The sequence below is a fragment of the Mustela putorius genome, unplaced genomic scaffold (genome assembly GCF_011764305.1).
Source record: "Mustela putorius furo isolate JIRA1106 unplaced genomic scaffold, ASM1176430v1.1 tig00003913_pilon_pilon_pilon, whole genome shotgun sequence".
Classification (NCBI taxonomy): domain Eukaryota; kingdom Metazoa; phylum Chordata; class Mammalia; order Carnivora; family Mustelidae; genus Mustela; species Mustela putorius.
In genome coordinates, this window is record NW_025422060.1 from 6638566 (window position 1) to 6658964 (window position 20399).

Genomic DNA, 20399 nt, shown 5'->3' on the forward strand with positions numbered 1-20399 from the left:
TGAACTGAAAATAGCCCGTTGATCGAAAGCCTTACCAAGAGCATACAGTCGATTAATGATATTTAGTACGTGTATTATAACCTGTATTCTTATAATCAACTAAGTAAAGACAATGCTCTTAAAATCTTAAGGAAAATAAAAAATACATTTACAATTGCCGTCCTGTATTTATTAGAAAAAAAAAAAAAATCCACAGAGACATCAACCTGCTCTTGTTGAAACCCGTGTTGTTCGAGGGCCAACTGTGTGGGGAACAGCTCTGAGAACCGGAGGGCATCCTCCAATCCCTGCGTGGATCTTCATATGGGAAAGAGATGCGGGTGTGTGTGACACTCCCTCCTCCCAGGCCTGCCGCCTCCTCACTGGGCTCCCTGGATAGTGCCTGAAGCCTCCCAGTCCATAGGAAAGAGAGAGGACATTGACACGTGCAACACCTGACTACATCCTGTTGTGAGTTACTGATACATTTCAATGATTTTAACAAGTGCCGCAGAACCATTGTAATGAAATCTACTATAAGCTACTACAGGCCACGACTGAAAATTCCAAAGCGAGGGCTGTGTTTTTATAGCCTAGTAAAGTAGGGGTATTTTGTATGCTAGAAGCAGCTGGAAATGGTATTCACATTTTCTGGGGTGGATTTTATTTCTGTGTGCAGACTCTGAATGTGGGCAGAACTGCCTGACGGGAGGGAGTCCCACCAGTAGGAAGCCTGGTGAGTCCTTTTTGCTTCCCTTTTATCACAAACTGGTTTATTCAGATATTCCAGATTCCTTATTTAGAGTAATTCTCCTCCCGTGTGCGTTGTAAATGCTTTGTGAATTTGGGTTTGTGGTAATAATTAGAAGTCTCAAATAAAATTTTGTGTTACAGGATTTGTTATGGTAATTTTAAACAGGCCAAGTATGTAGCCATGAAAAGACGTAAGTACTATCAATGATAAGAAATATTGTAACTCAGACATTTCTGTATCAGATGTGTTGAAAGAACCATGCCCATCTTGCCATCGGAAAGATCTTAAAAAAAAAAAAGGCTTACTGCAAACCCTAAAGACTTATTCATGTCTTTAAATGTCCAAAAGAAGAATGTTAACATATGAAGTGAAAATTATCTCTAATCATTTTAGCTTCTGGCCAGTTCTGAATCTGTAGCTAATGATTCTTGGGGAAAATAACCCAGGTAGCTTGCAGAAGGAGAGGACAGTCAACCATTTCTCAGAGCAGGAAAAACACAAAACAAAACAAAACAAAACAAAGGTCACTTTCACATTAAAATATACACTGAAATATACCTACAATGGACTACTATTCAGCCTTAAGGATTGGCATTCTGACACTTATAACAATATGGATGAACCCTGAAGACATTATGTTCAATGACTAAGCCAGAGACACAAAGGACAAATACTGCGTGATTTCACTATAGGAGGTATGTTGAGGAGTGAAATTCACAGTGACAGAAAGCAGAACAGTAGTTACCAGGAGCTGGGGAGCAGGGGGAATCGGAGCTACTGCAGAATGGGAACAGAGTTTTAGTTGGAGGACATGAGAAAGTTCTGGAAGGTGGATGTTGAGGTCGGTTGGAAACTAATGTAAATGTACTTAATGCATTTAAAAATGGTTACAATGGTATTATATTTTAGCACATTTTTTAAAAAATAAAGTACACTAAAGGTAAAGCACAAAGTGACACAAGTTACAGGCATGTGCTGGGAATCCGGGCACAGGTCTCCTGACAGGCACTGGACCAAAGGCAGATGCTGGCTTGCACGCGCCCACTACTCCCTTCCAGGTCAAGGAGGCGCCAAGAACATTTCTGACCTATTCGATGACCAATACACTAAGGGTCCTTCAACAATGATCTGACAAATAAGTAATATACTTAGATATTTAGTGTGTAAAATCTGAAACGGCATGGGGTGCAGAACACTGTTCTTGAGAGCTGCAGGGGTCCAAGCCCCACTGGGCTCGTTCACAGAGAGCAGAACCCCAGCTGAGGAGAAGGGGGGCTAGCATAATTCCACTTGTCCAGAGAGCGTGCACAAGGCTTCTGCCAACACCAGTCATTCAATACTCACTATTTGATGGTTTTAACATGAACAGAAAGCAAGGAAATACTGAATCATCAGATATGAGAATGTTTTATGAGTCTAAAAATCCAGATGGTAGACCAGTAAATGTATAATATTACTGTTGATACCTCATAGATTATAGCCTTTCCACAGCTATGCTTGAACGATTGGAAAGGGCTTTGAATAAAATAATTTCTGGCCTTCCTTGTCCTCAGAAAAGCATCTTCATAAGAAGGAGAGGACAGTCAACCACCACCTCACAAAACTAATTTGTACGGAAACTTAAGAAAAATCCAGCAACCTGCCTCCCCAGCATCTCCACTGTTTGTGAGAGATGTAGGTGATCTGGTACCCAGGACCTTCACTAGAGTCTCAGAGCTGGTCCCCCGTGCATTTGCTGACTGATGAGGCGTTGGGGGATGGATGTTGCTAAGATTAGACATGTTCTCAAGAGCTTTCTCCATGTGCAGGGATCTCCAGGAAAGCAGTCTGTACTCAAAGACCGAATAGCACAGGAAGGTTATGACATGGAAGTTGAAGATACATTCTACTCTACTTGAAAGGATGAAAGATAAACGCACACTTATGAGTCATTTTAACATCTGATAAAAAGGCAAATGATAGCAAAGTTTGGTGCCCCTCAGAGTCACGTGGGGTGCTTGTTAAAAATGAAGGTCCCCCTAGCCCAGATAAGGATATGCTCCCAAAAGTAAGAAATCATGAGTATAAGCCATTTAAGATGATGTCTGGGAAGAAGCAGGAAAATCAAACCAAATGGATGAGTTTAATGAAGGAAGGCTTCCTGGAGGAGGTGATGGTGAGCCTACTGGGGAATGGAGGAAAGGATGGGTAGGAAGAAAGGGTCATGTGAGTGTGACAGATTGGAGGAGAGCAATGCTTTACTAAAGGAGGTGTGAGCTGGAACAGGGGTCACATTCAGGAGAAATGGGAGAGGCCAGGCCATGCAAAAGTGGGAAGGCAGGTATCTACCAGAACATGGAGATTCACCTGCTATGAAGAAAATGAAACCCAGTACTGAAGTCCAAACAGAAGAAGGAATTTCGGATTCTCTCATGCCTTGACATCACACTCAAACAGTGTACTGTATGGATTTTAGGCGACGAGAAAAGTTTTCAGGAGCACAGATGTACTAGCCCAGTCGCTTTCTCTATATGGCTTGCATGCCTCTTATCCTTAAACAGGATGGCAGGCAGCAAAATAAAAAAGCTTTAAAAGGGCAGCCTCTTTGATAAACTCATTACTGTGATCCCTCCACAGGTCACAGCCCCAGCCACGGCTGGCCACATCGCTGCTGGGCTTTGGTCTCTGTCACCAGACACGACTGGCTGACCAGCACATCAGACACCCGAAGCCAGTGAGACAGACTGACTGCCCGGGATGTAAGTTACAGGGCAGTTCAGTGTTAAGAGTAAGATGTCATCTGAAAGCTGATATTTCTCGTTATCTGCCTGGAATTTCCAGTTAGATGCTCAGCCAGGGACCTGAACCCAATATGCAAAAGACGAATGTCAGAGATTTTGCCCCTCCCTCCTCACTCCTTGCCCCAGACCTCTTCTTGCAGAAGCTGTTCCTTCCTACCCAACAGGATTCACCGAGCAACTACCAGAGGTCAGGAACCAGGGGGGCTGGAACACTGAAAGGACTGCCCGCCCCCGAGGAGTTCACAGTCTAGTTGAAGAGACTGACTAAAGGATGCAGAACTGGTTTTGACCCCTTCGGTCCTCTTATACCTTGTTCTCCCTGACCCTTTTGAAGTTTCCCTACCTCTTCTGTTATTCCTGTCAAGTGCATCTGTTTGTCTTCCCCATACACAATCGGTTCTTCCCGGGGATCATGAGAGACTGTGCCCTCCAGCCCCAGAACGACCAAGGGCCCAGCAGCACGGGGCAAACAGTCAGGACAACCGCAAGTCCCCACTTCCCAGAACAGAGAACACGCCGTGCTTCCTTCACATTCGGACCTTCAAACACCCAGCGACAGCAGCAGAGGCATTTTAACTGTGGACAATGTGGAAGTTAAGTATGTAAACTGTGGAGTCCTAGTCATGTAAATCATGTAATGTTTTACATTCATACTGATCTGGAGTCAAGCAGTCATCATTGCTCCATTGTAGCTAATCACTCATTAAAGTAATTATGGAATCATCAAAACAACTGATGAAAACCATATAATTCATGGGAGTCTGTGACCCTTCCCCTTAAAAAGGCAGCTCTTTTAACTTCCCAGGAACAGGGACTATACCTTTAAACCAAATCATTGCTTATCAGGAAAGTTTTATATACATATATATATATTTATATTTATATTTACATTTATATTTATATTTATATTTAAAAACAAAACTGGAAAACTCAGTGCCCACCTAATAGAATCCTAACTTCCTCATTCCAGACACCTCGAAGTAAAAAATTCAAGCAATAGTTTTGGAATTTACAAAGCGGTAGACTTTGTGTCTTCTCATTCGGGGACTCCAAGTTTATTCTAACAAGAAGTCTCGTCCATCCCCTGACGTCTTTGTGATGCAGAAAGAAAATGTACCCCGCCTCCAGAGAGTTCTCTGCTCTTTCCTGTCCTGCACACAATATTTTTCTCTTTATAATTCAACGTGCAGCAATGTTCCCTCCAGCCAACATACTTTGCACAGAGTTTCAGGAGTTTTCTAAAGTCCTAGGGGAGCTCGGCACGGAGCTAACAAATTCCTTTTTGTACAGGTCAAAGGTACATGTGTTAAGAACCAGTAACCCCAAGTTACAGCCCATGCCATGGGGTGCCATTAGCCAAGCTGGTCAACGAAGATGGAAACAGATATTTAAAACAAACAAAAAAAGGATTTCTTTAACAGGAGGGGTAAGACCCACCCTTTCCCTGAATGATAATCAAAGGAAGACAATGAGGTGAAAACAGGGCCCAGCAGGAGGGCACCTGTCCACTCCCCTAGGGTCCACCCTAACCCTGGGGATGGGGAGGCTGTCTGGTGGCAAAAAGAATTGGATAGCTTTGCTGCTAGGAGATTTCTGGGGTAAGAGGAGAGCCTCACGGTGACCTGGCACTTGGAAGGAGCTGCACTTGCTCTTTCCATCTCAGTAGGCTGTCCAGAGCCTGCACCAGAAATGAAGAAGAAATCACTTAGACAAGGGGGTGCCAGGGTAGCTTAGTCAGTCAGGCAGCCAGCTCTTGATCTCAACTCAGGTCAGGTCTCAGGGTCCTAGGATCGAGCCCTATGTCAGCCTCCATGGTCGGCAGAAGTCTGAAATTCTCTCTCCCTCTGTCCCTCCACACTAATAAATAAATAAATCTTGGAAGGGAGGGAGGGAGGAGGGAATCACTTAGAGAAGTGACATGAACTTGAAGTGTCCCCGTGCCATGGAATTAATTCAGGCTCCTTCTCCGTGTGTTCTGTGTCTCACGTGCGGCTTTGGTTCATGAGCCATGACTGATCATTGCAAGAATTTGAGAAGTCCAAACAAAAATTTTGGTCCAGAGAAGTGCCATCCTCCCTAGTTTCCAGCCACTGCATCAATTTTGAAAAAACACAGACAAGAAAAGAGGAATTCTGCCTTAAAGACTCACTTGCGAAGATATTTCCCTCAGATGCAAGGTTTTTGGCTATTAATCACCAACACTGAGGAGACCTTATTGCTGAAGAGAACAATAAAGCAGATGCCATAATGTAATGAATGTAATTTCAGAAGAGAAGTTTAGGGGTGCCTGGGTGGCTCAATGGGTTAAAGCCTCTGCCTTCGGCTCAGGTCATGATCTCAGGGTCCTGGAATCAAGCCCCGCATCAGGCTCTCTGCTCAGCGGGGAGCCTGCTTCCTCCTCTCTCTCTGCCTGCCTCTCTGACTTCTTGTGATCTCTGTCTGTCAAGTAAATAAATAAAATCTTCAAAAAAGAAAAAAAGAAGAAGAGAAGTTTACCCTACATTTTAGAGAAAACAATGGAAGTGACTTGCCCAAGGTCACTTAGCCCATCCATGACAGCCTTTGAGCCTGGGTCCCCTGGCTCCTGGACTCTGTTCTCTCCACTGTCCCACCTTGCCATCTGGTGACATTTCCTCCCTACCACACACAGGACCTCACCACCAGCAAGACTCTACTAGAAAACCCAATGAAGATACCAAGAGTCTCCAAAATAGCTTGGGTTAACAGGAAACCAACATTTCCTGATTGAGTCCACACTCCACAGAGTAAGTCCTAACACAGTACAAGCTACACAGTGAGTAAAACCCTAGCAAAAGGAGATCCTTTGGGAAGCCACCTCCTGTTTTCCACCCATAGCATAAAGTATGTCTGCCAAGGACAGTGTATATTCCTGTCATCACAGTGGACTAGAATTAATTGAGCAGTACTAGGCCATGTCTCCAGGGTCTGGGCTCTCTGGCTCCTTGCAGAACACCAGCCCGCTGCCCCCAGCTCTGCCAGCCTGTCCCCAGACGCCAGCCCTCTTGGCCCGCCAGCCTACCTAATAAGGCAACATGCAAGTTGACTGGCTGGCTTGTAGGTCACGCACTGTTTACTGTGCAAACTCTGGGCTCACAAGCAAAAGGAGCGCCTACCTTTTGGCAGACAAAGGGTTACCCTTTGCCAAAACCTCTTAAAAGGCAGCACTGTTGGGCCATTTACATAATAATGGTCTGCAAACCCGGACTCTAAAACCCAGGGTGGCTGCTGAGTTACAGGACCTTACCTCCAGCAGGCTGGAGTAGTTAGGCTTCAGGGGAAACGTCCCTGCCTTGGCCTCCCCCAGTCCCCCTTCCCACATCCCTCAGAGAACTCACACTCAATCTTCGGAGCAACTTATTCAGCGTGCATCCTGACTCCCTGAGGCGCCCATCTTCAAAAATAGCCACCAACGGTCTCCAAATAGATGGCATGTCCTGGGTACTTAAAAGGGAGTCACCGGGTCAAGTGCGGGAAGGATCCTTAGCATTCCACAAAATATGCGCCGGCAAAAACCAAACTTCTATCTTTTCAAATAAGGAGGCTGCGCTGTGGGCCAGACCGTGCCTGAACACAAACACCCATTATTTTTCCTGCTGTTAAGGTCTGGGCTCAGACTCTTCCCACCCCCGGCTCCCGAGACTTCTCCGCTACATATAAGGGCAAGGATACACCCGTGATGAACTGCGGCCCGTTCATCACGGCACAAATTTCCTTCAGCTCTTTGCCATCAGTCTCAGTGTCCTTCAGAAGCCATCCGGCCCCCGGTCCACCAAACTGGGTACGTCCCAGCAGAACTCGGAGCACTATATCAAGTCTCAGCGGCCGAGCTGTTGGCGAGAGGCTGACCTGGAGCAAGGCCAGGAAGGGTCAGGGAGCACGAGAGGGCCAACCCTGAGGAAGGCATTCAGCAAAAGTGTCAGTCGCCTGTGAAGTCCAGTACACAGCCCAAATCTGTACTTACGGCCAATGGAAACCAATCTGGAGGCCCCGTCCGTCCCTCTTCCCTTCCCCCTGTGCTAGCACCCAGTGCTAACTTTTTTGTGTAAACACAGGCTTCCTTCAGAATCTCTCAGAGCCCTAACTGCTACCATGAAGCAGTCTTCCTTTCTTCTCAGAGGAAAGGAGTTTAGAGGATCTGAAACAACTGTCAGGAAAAACAGATGCCTACGCTTTGCTGATAGGTTGGGGAATCCAGAGTTTACCTATTCAGTCCCTAGGGGAATCTCCCAAGAGGCATTCAGAAATTCCTGTCTAGATATTCATAACAGAGAGAACAAGGGATGTGGGACCCTCAAAACCAAAAGCTTGTCCTTTAGCTTCGTGGAAAGCTGCCTTGGAAAACTGAGTTTAAAAAACAAACACCTGCTCCTTCACACCAACCCCCATATTGTCCTAACAGGGCTTTGCACTCACAGCTTCAACCCTACAGGAATGGGCTTGCTCTCTCCTTTATGGCCTCTAAATTAGGCAAAGCAGGAGAGGAACCACAGGGGTGTGGGGTGGGCAAGGTGGGGGGTGGGGGTGGGCAGAGTCCCAGAGGGCGGTGGGGAGGAGTATGGAGCTGCTCTGGGTCCCTGTGGCCCCTCAGCAGGCAGGGGGAGTTCCCAGGCCCTCCCTGGCAGGCACCCACCAGCCTGGCTGGCTTCTGTGTTTATTTTACTCCCAAACAGCTAATTTCCCATTGTTCAAGGCCAAGTTAGAGAGCACTGAAGCATTATTATTCCCCTTTCTCCAACGGCCAGCCAGCTCCAGGTGGCTGTTTGATTCCTAATTAGCAGGGCCAGGGAGCCTAGGCCAGGAAAAGGAGAGAAGACCCAGAGCTCCTGGCTACCAACCCCAGCCAGAGCAACCAGGATCGCCTGAGCAGGAGGAGGAGGCAGCAGCTGCCAAAGGGAAGGAAAGGCCTGGCATCACATGGTGACCTGGATCTACCTTGGAATTCCTATGTGGCCAAACCTCAGGATTCTAGAGACTGAAGACAGGAAAAAAAAGAATAAGTTCATTTCTCCAATAATCGTCAGTGACTACTGAGCTAATATTAAATTTCTTCTAATTAAATGTTGTTTAAAAAAAAAAAAAAAGTTCTCTCTTTCAGTCCCTGTGACTCTCTCCTTAACAATATAGAGCTGTGCTCACCCTCCCACTGGCATTTCCATCTTAAGCAAGGTTGTCCAACAGGTTTGCAGGATAAGAGATGTATTCATGGACCTGATCATAGCAAACCAGCAGCTGCCCATCAGTCTGAAGGTATATGCATGTCGTCAACATCCAGTCAGCAGAGCTAGACCCACTCCACTGTCCCCCTGAAATCAGAACTCTGCCATCTGCATGCGAACAGTGGGTTTTATCAGATCTTTGCCTGTGCCAAAGAGGAGTGTTCTCTTTAATATGTACATTCTACCTTTTTTGGCTATTAGGCCTTAGAAGCTATTGGACTGGGTGGCAGAAAGTGACTTTAATGGTATTAAGGACTAAATCTTCATTTACTACCTATTTATAGAATCCTTTGTTTTTAAGCATGTTGTCAGGCTAATTTTATGGATATATTTTTAACCCGGACATATGCTTACCCTGTGTTAAGCTTAAAATATGCTGATACAGCTTGAAACTGCCTCCTGTAATACTGATTTAACTTAGTTCCAGCTCTCCACGTCTAAAGGGTATTAGCTTAAGAACCCACCTTTTCTTTCAAAAAGAATTAAAAACGCCAACCCTAAACTGCACTATGTCGTCCCCTAGTGGCAGAAAGGAGTTGATGCATCTTCCAAAGTGGATTTTAGGAACACCTTCTTAAACGGAAAGCCTGAAGTCAGGACCTTTGTGCTTAGGCAGATAGCTTTAGTATCTCTGAGATATATACAGGAGCCGAAATGTTAGCAAATGACTGCATTCATTTACTCCACAAATATGCACTACATGCCCCTGTCCTGGGACTTGGGAAACAGAATCAGTAAAGGTGTAAGAGAAAATTCCATTCCGGTAATCAACGACCAAGTATAATGTAATGTCCCACATGCCCAGTGGCCTTTAAACGTATGTCACAGGGGTTAAGTATAGATACTCTGGAAGCAGGAGTGATTTTGTATTGCTGGTCTCGCTCCTCAAAACCTTGTCTGTCACTGTCCCCTCCCTTTCCCTTCCTCTGGACAGACCCCGGAGCTGGCTGCCAGTGCCCCCAGCAAGCAATCCACTAAATAAAGTGACCCATGAAATCCAAACTAATGAGATTTTTAGTATCAGCTACATAAAAGGGCTTTGGTGGTTTTCAACCCTCCGTATTCTGAACTAAAATACCAAGAGTTATCAAAGTCGGGCAGTCTCATAAAAAAGGAACAGGTCTCTCTTTAGCCATATACACTGACGCAAGAACACACCACGATACTATATTCTTTTGTGTATAAACATTACAGTGCTGTGAACGTTTTATTCAGAAGCTCACATCTGACGACGCCATCATAAATTCCACAGCCATAGAACGCTATTGTCTTACACTCCCGTTCCCCATCTGTTTTCAAGGCTGGCAGTGGTGCAACCGGGATCATTCCTGTGTGAGTCCTTACGGGACGTCAGGTGCTAGAAGCACCAGGCAGCACACGGCCCCATGACGCCAGCTCGGAGCACCAGCCTCAGCTGCGGGATGCTCCGTGCCCAGCGGGGCTCTGACCCACCCCTCTTGGGGAAGCCCAAGTGCCCTGGGTGGTTGCTGTCTGCTCTGGGCTCAGACCAAGGAAGGACAGCGGTTGGGATCGTTCACAAGACAAAGGACAAGAGCGCCTCTCGGGAGAACATTTCAGGAGCACAAACACAAAAACTGAACACACGCAGGTTCTCATTTCTGCTTAAAACGGCACCTCGCCTGCCCAGCTGCTGTCCAGTCTCTTGCTGCTGAGATTTCTCCACTCCAAGGTGAGCGCTCCATGAGGGAGACTTAAATGACCGCAGCCACAGGTGTCCATTAGTTATTTGAGGAAAGGGGAGGCAGCACATTACAACGCGTATTGTGTGATCCAAACACACAACACACACAAACAACTTCTGTTAAAATATGCGAAGTGAGCTTTGTGAGGGGAAAGGTTAAATTGGAAAAGAAAGCCTCACTGATTTTTAAGCAGAATCAGTGGGACTGGTCGCTGTTAAGTATAAAGAAAATTCAAATAATTTCCCCCACATGTTTCTATCCACTCCTGTTCCACCTCATTTTTTAGAGCCAGAGAAAGGGCGGTGGCGATATGTTTAATTTCAAAAGTCACCAACAATGGTGCCCCAGGCTGAACACAACTCAGAGGTCATGGCCCTAATATCTGGCTTACTCTTAAAACTTTTGACAGCAGTCTTGTTAATATTTGGAGAGTTAGAGGGCACCTGTGAAAAGAAGAGGGGGTCTATAATTTTACACCCAAACTGTACAGTCATGTTTTATTAAAATTCATACAATGTTTTATACAAATTTCACACTACTTTCATAGTGCAAACAAGACACAAATTGTCCCAGAGTCCTTTGCAGACTCTGACAGGAGCAGACCTTTGGAAGTAAGTGGGTAAGTGCCTGAAGCTTGCCCTAAAACCTTCACATGAAGGATAGAAGAATATTCTCGTAAGGATATAAGCCAGTGTCCCTGAAGTTCCCAGAATACTGCAGCTGGGAACTAGAAGGGGCCAATTCTCATTCTCCATCTGTTGTCCAGGAAGATTCTAAGCCAAGGGACCTGGTTAGCTTTCCATCAGACTCGGGTCCTCAGAAACCAGGTCGTTTTCACTAAACTCTGACCAGGTTGGTTATCAAAATCCAAAAATGTCAAAATACCTGCTACTCCTGACTTGCCTTCTCCTCCATTATCGCACACAGGAATTCACAGTGCTTGGGCAGTTTACCTCTAGCCCACACCCTCTAAGGAAAAGAATGATATTATTATAGAAGTCCCCAAATTAGCAATATACTTTATAATTACAAAAACAGATTTTCTATAATTATAAATATACATAATATAGCATATTTTGAACATGTCAGATTTTATTAAGAAAATTTAACACTATATACATATTAAGCTATAGTCAATACACAAATCTCATAATTTTTTTAAAAAATGCAGCTTTGTTTTTTCAAGATTTTGGTTTTCATTTGAGAGAGTGCAAGAGAGAACACAAGTTGGGGGTAAAGGACAAACTCCCCACTAAGCTGGGAGCCCAGTGTGGGGCTCACTCAATCCCAGGACCCTGAGATCATGAGCTGAGTTGAAGGCAGAGCCCCACAGGCACCCCAAGACAGTATGTTGTTAAATGTACAGACTCCCAACTCCTATTTTTGGAGATTCAATAAGCCCTTTTATTCTATTCACCCAGTTCTAAAGAGTTTGATTGTCTGATTCCCGAGCCCTTGACAAGATGCCCAGAAGCTTCCAGAAGGTTAAGAATGCTAAGAAAGAGAGGAGGAAGAGCTGGTCTGGGGGTGAAGGACTCCTTAGGGGGTGGAGGACATATCCTTAGGTCTGCCTTTGCTACCTGACATCTGTTAAGCGGGGAAGCAAAAGTCCAAGCTAGATTGGCCTCCTTCATAGAATTCGGGGTTCTTGCAGATGGGTCCCTGGAAGCGGCCACCTCTGTGTTTCCAGGATGGCACAGGTGTGCACAGCCACCTCGGGGAGCAGCAAAAGGAGGTTCACCTGGAGAGCTGTGTTCCCAGCAAGCCTGCCAAAGCCCAGGTGCAGGGCCCCACGGGACACAGCGTGGAGAGCGCACCTGGATTCCAGCCCTGTGCACACTGGGGGAGAAGTGTCCTGACAGCAACCACACTTTTTACATTGGGTCAGCTCTTTGGTTGAGTAGCTAAGAAAAGTCATTTCATTCATCCTGCTAATTCGTTTCTTGACAGGAAAAGAACTAATAAGATAAACACAGAACAAAACACACTTTGGGCAGGCAAATCTTTTAAACCCAGTTTGCAAGACATAAATATGTATTATAGGGAAGAAGTCTACAGCCCATCCTTGTTCTTGATTTCTACCTGTTTCTACCCCACGGGCTGGCTCCACACCTACTGTCACACACTTTCTTCAAATGCCCTCTTGCCCATGATCATGCTTCATTTTCTGTGGCCCACGCCACGCACCCAGGGGAACCAGGCCACCAGTCATGGCACATAGAGGAAGCAACCCGTTCAGGAAGCTGTCCTCACCCCACTGGGGTTTGTGGCCTCTGGGGGAAGAGCTGCTGTCCTTCTAGCCTCTGGGCTCCTCACTCCCCAGGCCAGGCTCCGAGACCATTCCAGAATCTCTTTCCTGCAGTGGTGCCTTCCCTGGTTCTCACATCTGAGAACACTGTGCCCCATGCCCCTTCCCCTTGGGTGACCTCCCCATCCAGTGAGAGCTCGGCTGCGCCAGGCAGACCCAGGTTTGGGAAATGATGCCCATAATTAGTGAGGCATGGGGTATACAGCCCACAAGGCATCCAGCCAGAGGGGTCAGACTACCCTCTGTTGCACTCTCCCCTTTCCTGCCCTCTTACTGTGCAGACCAAGTTCTGGCCCAGTGCCAGGTATAGGCAGAAGTTTTCCAAACCAAACATGAATCAACACTAGGTCTTTCCAGATCTACAGTCCTTAATGGCATACAACATGCTTTCAGTATCTCATTTAATCTTTACTTCACAAACACAGACATTGTAGAAGTGTTTTATAACCTATAAAGCAATTTAGGCAACGTGGCATCACGGGTTCCTGCTGGCATGCAGGGGAGAATCCCAGTCCCGGTCTCACAGATGAGGAAACTGACCTCCAACGGGGCTAAAGCAGAGTTAGGGAGCGGTGGGGAAAGCACACAGTTAACCTGTGGGTCCCTTACAAGGGTGTGAGACCTAGGAAGGGCTCTCTGTCAGAAAGCTACACAAAGCCCTGGATTCCTGCTGGAGGCTTTGAAGGCGAATGTGATCATCCTAAACCACAAATTCAAGTGCACAGTCCTGGCTGATCCCAGTTCTGGCTCCCTTTCCCTCCCTCCTTCTCTGCTCTCTAATTTCAGTGGAGACTTGCAGATATTATGAAAAGGATTATCCCGTGTTGTAAAACTCAGCAGCAACTACCTCTCGGGTGAGCTACAGGAGATGTGTGTCTGGGGCTATTGGGAGAAGTGCCTCCATTTCTTCTTACGAATCATGTAAAAAGCCTGTTAGGTTTTATTCAAAACTACTCTTCTTAAGTCTTGGCGATCCTGGCTATTCTGGACTCTGCCTAAGCGTGAAGAGTGAGGAAGAAAAGATTCAAACAAGATTCTCGCTACATTCTTCGGGTGACAGATTTGGAACATGAGCTAATGCATAGACCAGCCCAGCCAAAGCGGAACAAAAACAATGCTATCTACAGCTGCCCTGGGGCATCTTTCTGAGCACCAAAGAGCCTCTCCCCACTCCCTCCAGGGGCAGCTCCAATCTTTTTTTTTTTTTTTAACTGATGCAAGGGTGTGGATAATCTTTGTAAGCCAATATATCATTTGGTTTAGCTTTAGAAATATTTGATCATGCTGATTTGGCAAAGAAAAAAAAGCGCTCTCTAGCATAACAGTTCATCTCTGTAGTAACTAGTTTGAGCAAGTCAGTAACTAGTTTGAGACGGGGACAGAAGGCCAGTCTCAGGGGGAATGTTGTATCTGATTTAAGCCCCTGACCCTGGGGCTTAATACTGGACTCCTGAGCCGGACTTTGGCCTTCAGGCAAATTCACAGGCTAACAGCTACTGCTTCCTGTGGCCTGGAAAATTTAGCACAGGTTCTTGAGTCACGAGACACTTTTTCTTTAATATTTTTCTCCAGTTTTTGTCTGCTCTTTCTCATATGTTTTAAAGTTTTTTTTGTAGTCTTCCAGTGGGAAGCACAAAAACCAGAATCAATTCCTAGATGGTCACATAAACCAGATCTGGGCTCCTCATGAGCTGCGAGAACCAAAGCCGATGGGGCAAATGCAATTTACAGAAAACATGAACAATGCCCGTGAGGCTACGTATATTAACTAGAGTTTTGCCCTAGTCTGTGTGGTTCGCTATTCCGATTGCCAATCCTTCCGAACGGACAACATGCACATAGAGTGATAGTATCGTGTCCATGTAGCCCACTAACAAATGGAGAAAATACACTACAAGTAGCAAAGAAAAAGATGCCCTAGTATTTAGCACTTTGGGCGAGATAAGATTACAAAAAATCTAATGGGATTCTCATCATTAGTTATATATGACACAGACTGGGAATTTGGAGGCCAAGTTCACTGGGGACCTTGCAGTAGAATTAGTCATCTTTAGGGCTGGAAAGGGCTTTGGAAATCCTCTGGTTTAGCAGTTTTCCGTTGTAGTCAAGTGTCAGCCTCTCTCAAGGAGCCTGAAACCCTCTCTGTGCCCCAGCCATACCCCAGACCATGGGAACCAGGATCCAACTCCCATCCTAGGGGATCTTGCAAGAGCTTCCCCAGAGTGAGGATTCAGGGGGCAGTCCGAGGTGAGAACCACAGCTCTCTGCACCTTCCCACCTGAAGAAGGAACACGCAGATGGGCCAAGGTGGCGGCAGCAGCAGAAAGGCAAGACTGTGAGAACTCAGCTGTTTCTTTCCTAAACACGTGGCAAAGTGGTGTATTTAAATAACCGTTACTAGAGAACATGTAATTCAAACGTTACCAGTCCCTGACCTTGGGGCAGAAAGGATTCCACTCAAACTCACGGAATAGAATCGGGATTAAAAAGTCGGCCAAGAAAGTTCTCAGTGAACCAGGGAAAGGAGGAAAGGAGACAAGAAAGGTCATTGTCACTAAAGTCCCTCTGTTGCATAGAGAGCCCGCTCAAGGCTCCATGCTAGGGGATCCCTTTGGTAGGAGATGGTAGTTAGAAGGACGGCGGGACCCAAGCTATATTGGTAGATACTATGATTAAGTGACAGTTCACTTCTACCATTCGCAGGGCAAGCAGCGCCTGTCTAGAAATCAGATACAACCACGGGACTCAGGCACTCCCCCCATACACCCTCCAGCGTTCTTTCTTCAAAACCCTCTTTCCTGGCTTCCAAAGCTCTTGGTCATTCATCTCCATTATTCATGTGCTAACTTGAAAGTTTTATATTCTGTTGTGCTTCTCATCCTCTGTATCTCTGAAACATGTTACTACAATTATACCAGTTTGTCATCCAAGGAAAACAGCTCACAATACCAGCGTAAACAAGTTTCCAGAGAAAAGACAGTAAAAAAAAAAAAAAAAAAAAAAAAAAAAACCCGGAGTTTTAACTGTTCACTTTGTTTTCCAAAATACCACACGCCATGTTTTAATCTAAAAACACATTCGCTCATCAAATTCACTGAAGCCCAGACTTAAGAGCTGAAAAGGATGATGAAGATAGAAACGTCCTCTTTCACTTGTGAGAAAGATGCTTCCTAATCGGTACCCGGGAGCACTTCGATCTAATGTATTTCTCTGAAAGAGGAAATGTGTTCAGGCGGGTGAGCTATGCCCCCTTCAGCCCAGCGCCCCGCAACATCGGGCCCCAGTTTCGGGAGCAGTGAAGCCTGAAGTACCAGCTACAGCTAAATCATGCAGGTCTTACCTTAGGCCCATTTCAGGATCGAACTGTGGCTTTCAGCTCTGATACCCTCGCAGACAACTAATGACCGGCCCTAGACTATACTTAACACAAACAGCTGCCCAGAGGTCAGTGGCCGGGGCTCTTCAGAGAGACGCGAGTTCAAACCCCAGCACTGGGTTTTTTAGCTCTGTGGCTCTGAGGCCAATTATGCCCCACTTAATAAAATTTAAAAAATAATAATAAAATAAAATAGTCAGCCAAAAACAAAATGGAGGTTAGAAGATCATTCTAAGTCTGAGGACACTCCCATCTATAATAAAGCTCTCTGCGCCAGCAGGTTTTTGTTTGTATATTTAAGATTTTATTCCTTTATTTGAGAGGGAGTGAGAAAGCACAAGCAGAGGGAGCAGCAGAGGGAGAGGGAGAAGCAGGCTCTGCACTGAGCAGGGAACTTGACACAGAGCTCAATCCCAGGACCCGAACCCCGAGATTGTGACCTGAGCCAAAGACAGACCCTTAACCAACTGAGCCCCCCAGGCGCCCCTCAAGCAGGCTTCTATAGATTCCACTCATTGGCCCATCACCTGCAGGTCCCCACCACACCCACTCCCCTCTTGCTTTTGCTCTCCGTCTGTTCATCTGCCTGGCACCCCCTCCCAGCACACATACACACAGATCCCTTCCGAACTCATCACCTGACTGTTCTGCGCTCTTGGATCATCCTCCAGTTTTGCTCTCCTGACTGTTTCTCTTTTGACCAGTCTGCTGCCTGCTAGGATCCCTGTAAATTCCCCTTCGATCAAATCACTGCGTGTTCACTATCTTTGTGGGCGATTGGGTAGCGTTCTTTCAAAACACCACGCCCTGGGTGATTAGGTTATATTTCGATCTTTTTGCTATTAGCCAACCTAAACCAGTATCCATGCCAATGCGGTTTGACTCTTTTGCAGTAATTCACAGGCAAGAAGAATGTGTTGGGATGTTTCATGAAGTGCCCCCTGCTGTGGTCCATCTTTCAGTCACTGGCCTGCCTGTCCCCCAACACCCTCCGCTCGCTGCCCCGGGGCAGGCACGTTCTGGGCTCCACAAGCCAGAAAGACTATACTCTCCCACCAAGGGGCTGGTGCAACGTAAGTGCTCCCCAGCAGAAAGAATTTTGGAAGAACTCACAAACGTCTCCATTCAGAATACAATATAAATGTGTGTTGGCTCCTAACTCCTGAGCAAATACCTGTACACTGTGTGAACTTGTGAACTGTGCTTTTCATGGCTTTGCAATGTCATGTTTAAAGTTGAAAACTGTCAAGTTCAAAAGACGACTAAATCTAATGTTAAAAAAGAAAGAGGGGAGAAATACAAAAAACCTCTTTAAAATCATTCCATCCCCACTAAGATGATGAGGAAGGACTTCTGAAGCCCTGGAGGCTCAGAGCTCCTTCTTCCCCTCCACGGATGCACCCTCTGTTTTTGGAGTTAAATGAAAGCAAGTGTGGAACAGGACACAGCTGATGCCCTGAAGAGCACTTGGTCCCAGGTGAGGGCGTAATGCTGGGAGCCCCACAAACTCATCCTCTTACCCAATACACACAGTGGAAATGCAAAGAATCCTTCTTTCTTCCTTTAAAGAACCTAAGAGTGGAGGAAACAAGTGAGCACTTCTGCTTCCTGAAAGACATTTGAAACATAGCAATTTATCCTTCACAGAAAGAGTTCTGTGGTACACGGTGTGAAGCAAACATGCAGCTTTTAGAACAAAAAAAAGGGGGGGGCACCTGGGTAGCTCAGGGGGTTAAGCCTCTGTCTTCAGCTCAGGTCATGATCTCAGGTCCTGGGATCGAGACCCACATCACGCTCTCTGCTCAGCGGGGAGCCTGCTTAACTTCCTCTCTCTGCCTGCCTCTCTGCCTACTTGTGATCTCTCTGTCAAATAAATAAAATCTTAACAAAAAAAAAAAGAACAAAAACATGAGGGACACCAGGGTGGCTCAGTCAGTTGGGCGCCCAACTCTTAGATTTTGGCTCGGGTCATGATCTCAGGGTCACGGGATGAACCCCACCAGGCTCTGTGCTGAGCGTGGAGCTTGCTTAAGATTCTCTCTCTTCCTCACATGCACACCAACCCCCCCACCACTTGCATGCTCTAAAAAATAATAATAAAGTAAAAATTGACAAAAAAGAAAAGAAAAATCATCCAGCAAGCAAATGCTTGAAATCCCAAACACAAGTAAAGCAGCTCTGGCTCCAGACTAAAAACATAATTTATGGCTAGACAGTTCATGTAATTTCTTCACCTGTAGGTTTGAAACATACTACATATTCACATTTAATAGTGCAGCTGGCTGGAAAAGGAGGAAGGCAGTGGAATGACAGAGGATGGCCGAAGGGAGCCTTCCTCCTCACCATACTCGAAAGACCTTACTTAATCCAAGTGCCCACCTAAGGCTGCTCAGGCCACATTTTGAACAAAACGTATATTGAAAGGCACATTTAATGGGCACCTGGGGCATATGTTTTCAAATGACCTGTTATTTTTGGATTTTTACTCAATGCATATAAAAAATTATACTGCTAATAGACATAATACATAAAGCCAGAACTTGATCTGCGAAGGTGACTTAGGTACTGAGCCCACAATACAGTATTTTAAGACCCAGCTTACTTGTGTGATTTCTTGATTCATGTGAATCCTCCAAAGTAGGGGAAGGTTCGCAGGGAACCATTCCAGCCCTCTCCCTTGTTTCCTAGTGGCCAGCCATTAATGTTTTGTCTGTCCTTACAGAGTCTCTTTATGCAAGAAAACCTCAATGAATGCCTCTCTTCCCTTTTATAGTCCAATGCGGAGTACCTTGAGCGCTGTTCCCTGGACATCGGTCCCTCCAGGGACACAGACAGCACCTTCCCCCATGGCCCTCATCTGTCACAGGTGCACAGTATTCCTTAATTTATCCCCCAGCCCCCTGGTGACGGGCAAGTTTCTAGTCTGCTATGGGACACAAAGCTACAGTGTACAAAGCTACCATGGGAGTGGTAGGTCTATCTGAAGGTGGCCACAACGGCCACATTGCTCCCCTCAGTTATGCTGCCACTGTCATTCCCTCCAGCAATGGTTCTCAGCTCCCAGCTCACAATGGACTTCTGGATTCTCCCTCTTCTGAGGCCTCCTGCTCACAGCACATTTTGATTTCCCTTACTCTGAATGCACTGGAGCATTTTTTCACATGTGTAAGATCGATTTAAATGTCCTTTCTCTTTTGGGTGTGCAATCCATTTAGATAGTTTGCCAATTTTCCTACAGTGATTTTTGTTTTGTGTTTTGCTTTCTTAGGATTTCTAGAAGTTTACATATTAATATATTAACCATGTATCCTGGGATATGAGTCACAGGTAGTTTTTTAGTTTTTCCTTTCTCTTTCATGGCATTTTTTTTTCCTCCCCCAGTGGGAAAGTGATAGTGTTCTGTAAATACAGTTAATTTTTATCAATCTTTTATTTCATGGGTTCTGCATAGTCAGTCAGCAGGAAATGTCTGCCAAACACAGAGCTCTGAAGAAATTTTTCCTGTTTCATTCTGGTACTTAATTTTTTTTAAATGTACACCTATAGAAAGTAGAGACAATGCTACAAGGAACTCCCCCATGCCCACCACTAGATTCAATTATAAAGTTTTTGCCATACTTGCTGCTTCTAGTCCTTTTCTCTCTTACAACATTACTTTAAAGCAAACCCAAGATCTCAAATCATTTTACCTCTGTATACTTCAATATGTATTTAAAAATAGCATAGAGGAGTGCCTGGTGACTCAGTTGTTAAGTGTCTGTCTGCCTTTGGCTCAGGTCATGATCCCAGGGTCCTGGGAATGAGCCCTACATCGGGCTCCCTGCTCAGTGGGGAGCCTGCTTCTCCCTTCCCCACTTCCCCCTGCTTGTTACCTCTCTGTCTCCTTCTGTCAAATAAATAAAGAAAATCTTTTTAAAAATTAAAAAATTTAGAAAAACAGCATAGATCTTTTTTTTCATAGCTACCATGCTACTGTCATATGTAACAAAATTAACAAGCTATTTGATATCATCTAATACTTGATCGACATTTAATTTTCTCCAGTTGCCTCAATAATGTCTTTATAGAGTTGGTTTGTTAGAATCAGGATGTATTCGTGGTTTAGTTTTTCTTTAAATATGTAGCTATTTAACTATGTGATCTATTAAAAATTTATCCTGGTATATGATACAACTTACTTATTTTTCTACTTGGTTATACAGTTGCCTGAACATTTAGTGGTCTAATTTTCCCCATTAATTTTAAATCACACTTCTCCCCAT

General features: G+C 45.4%; 1 protein-coding gene across 1 annotated transcript in view; it reads right to left on the reverse strand.

Moving 5' to 3' along the window:
• The window catches only part of SVIL (supervillin), a 116787-nt gene extending 105425 nt beyond the window's left edge, over positions 1–11362 (reverse strand). The window contains exon 1 of the mRNA XM_045069103.1: positions 11339–11362. The gene's annotated coding sequence lies outside the window, so the exon portion shown is untranslated. The remainder of the gene's footprint in view (positions 1–11338) is intronic.
• Between the last annotated feature and the right edge of the window lie 9037 nt (positions 11363–20399).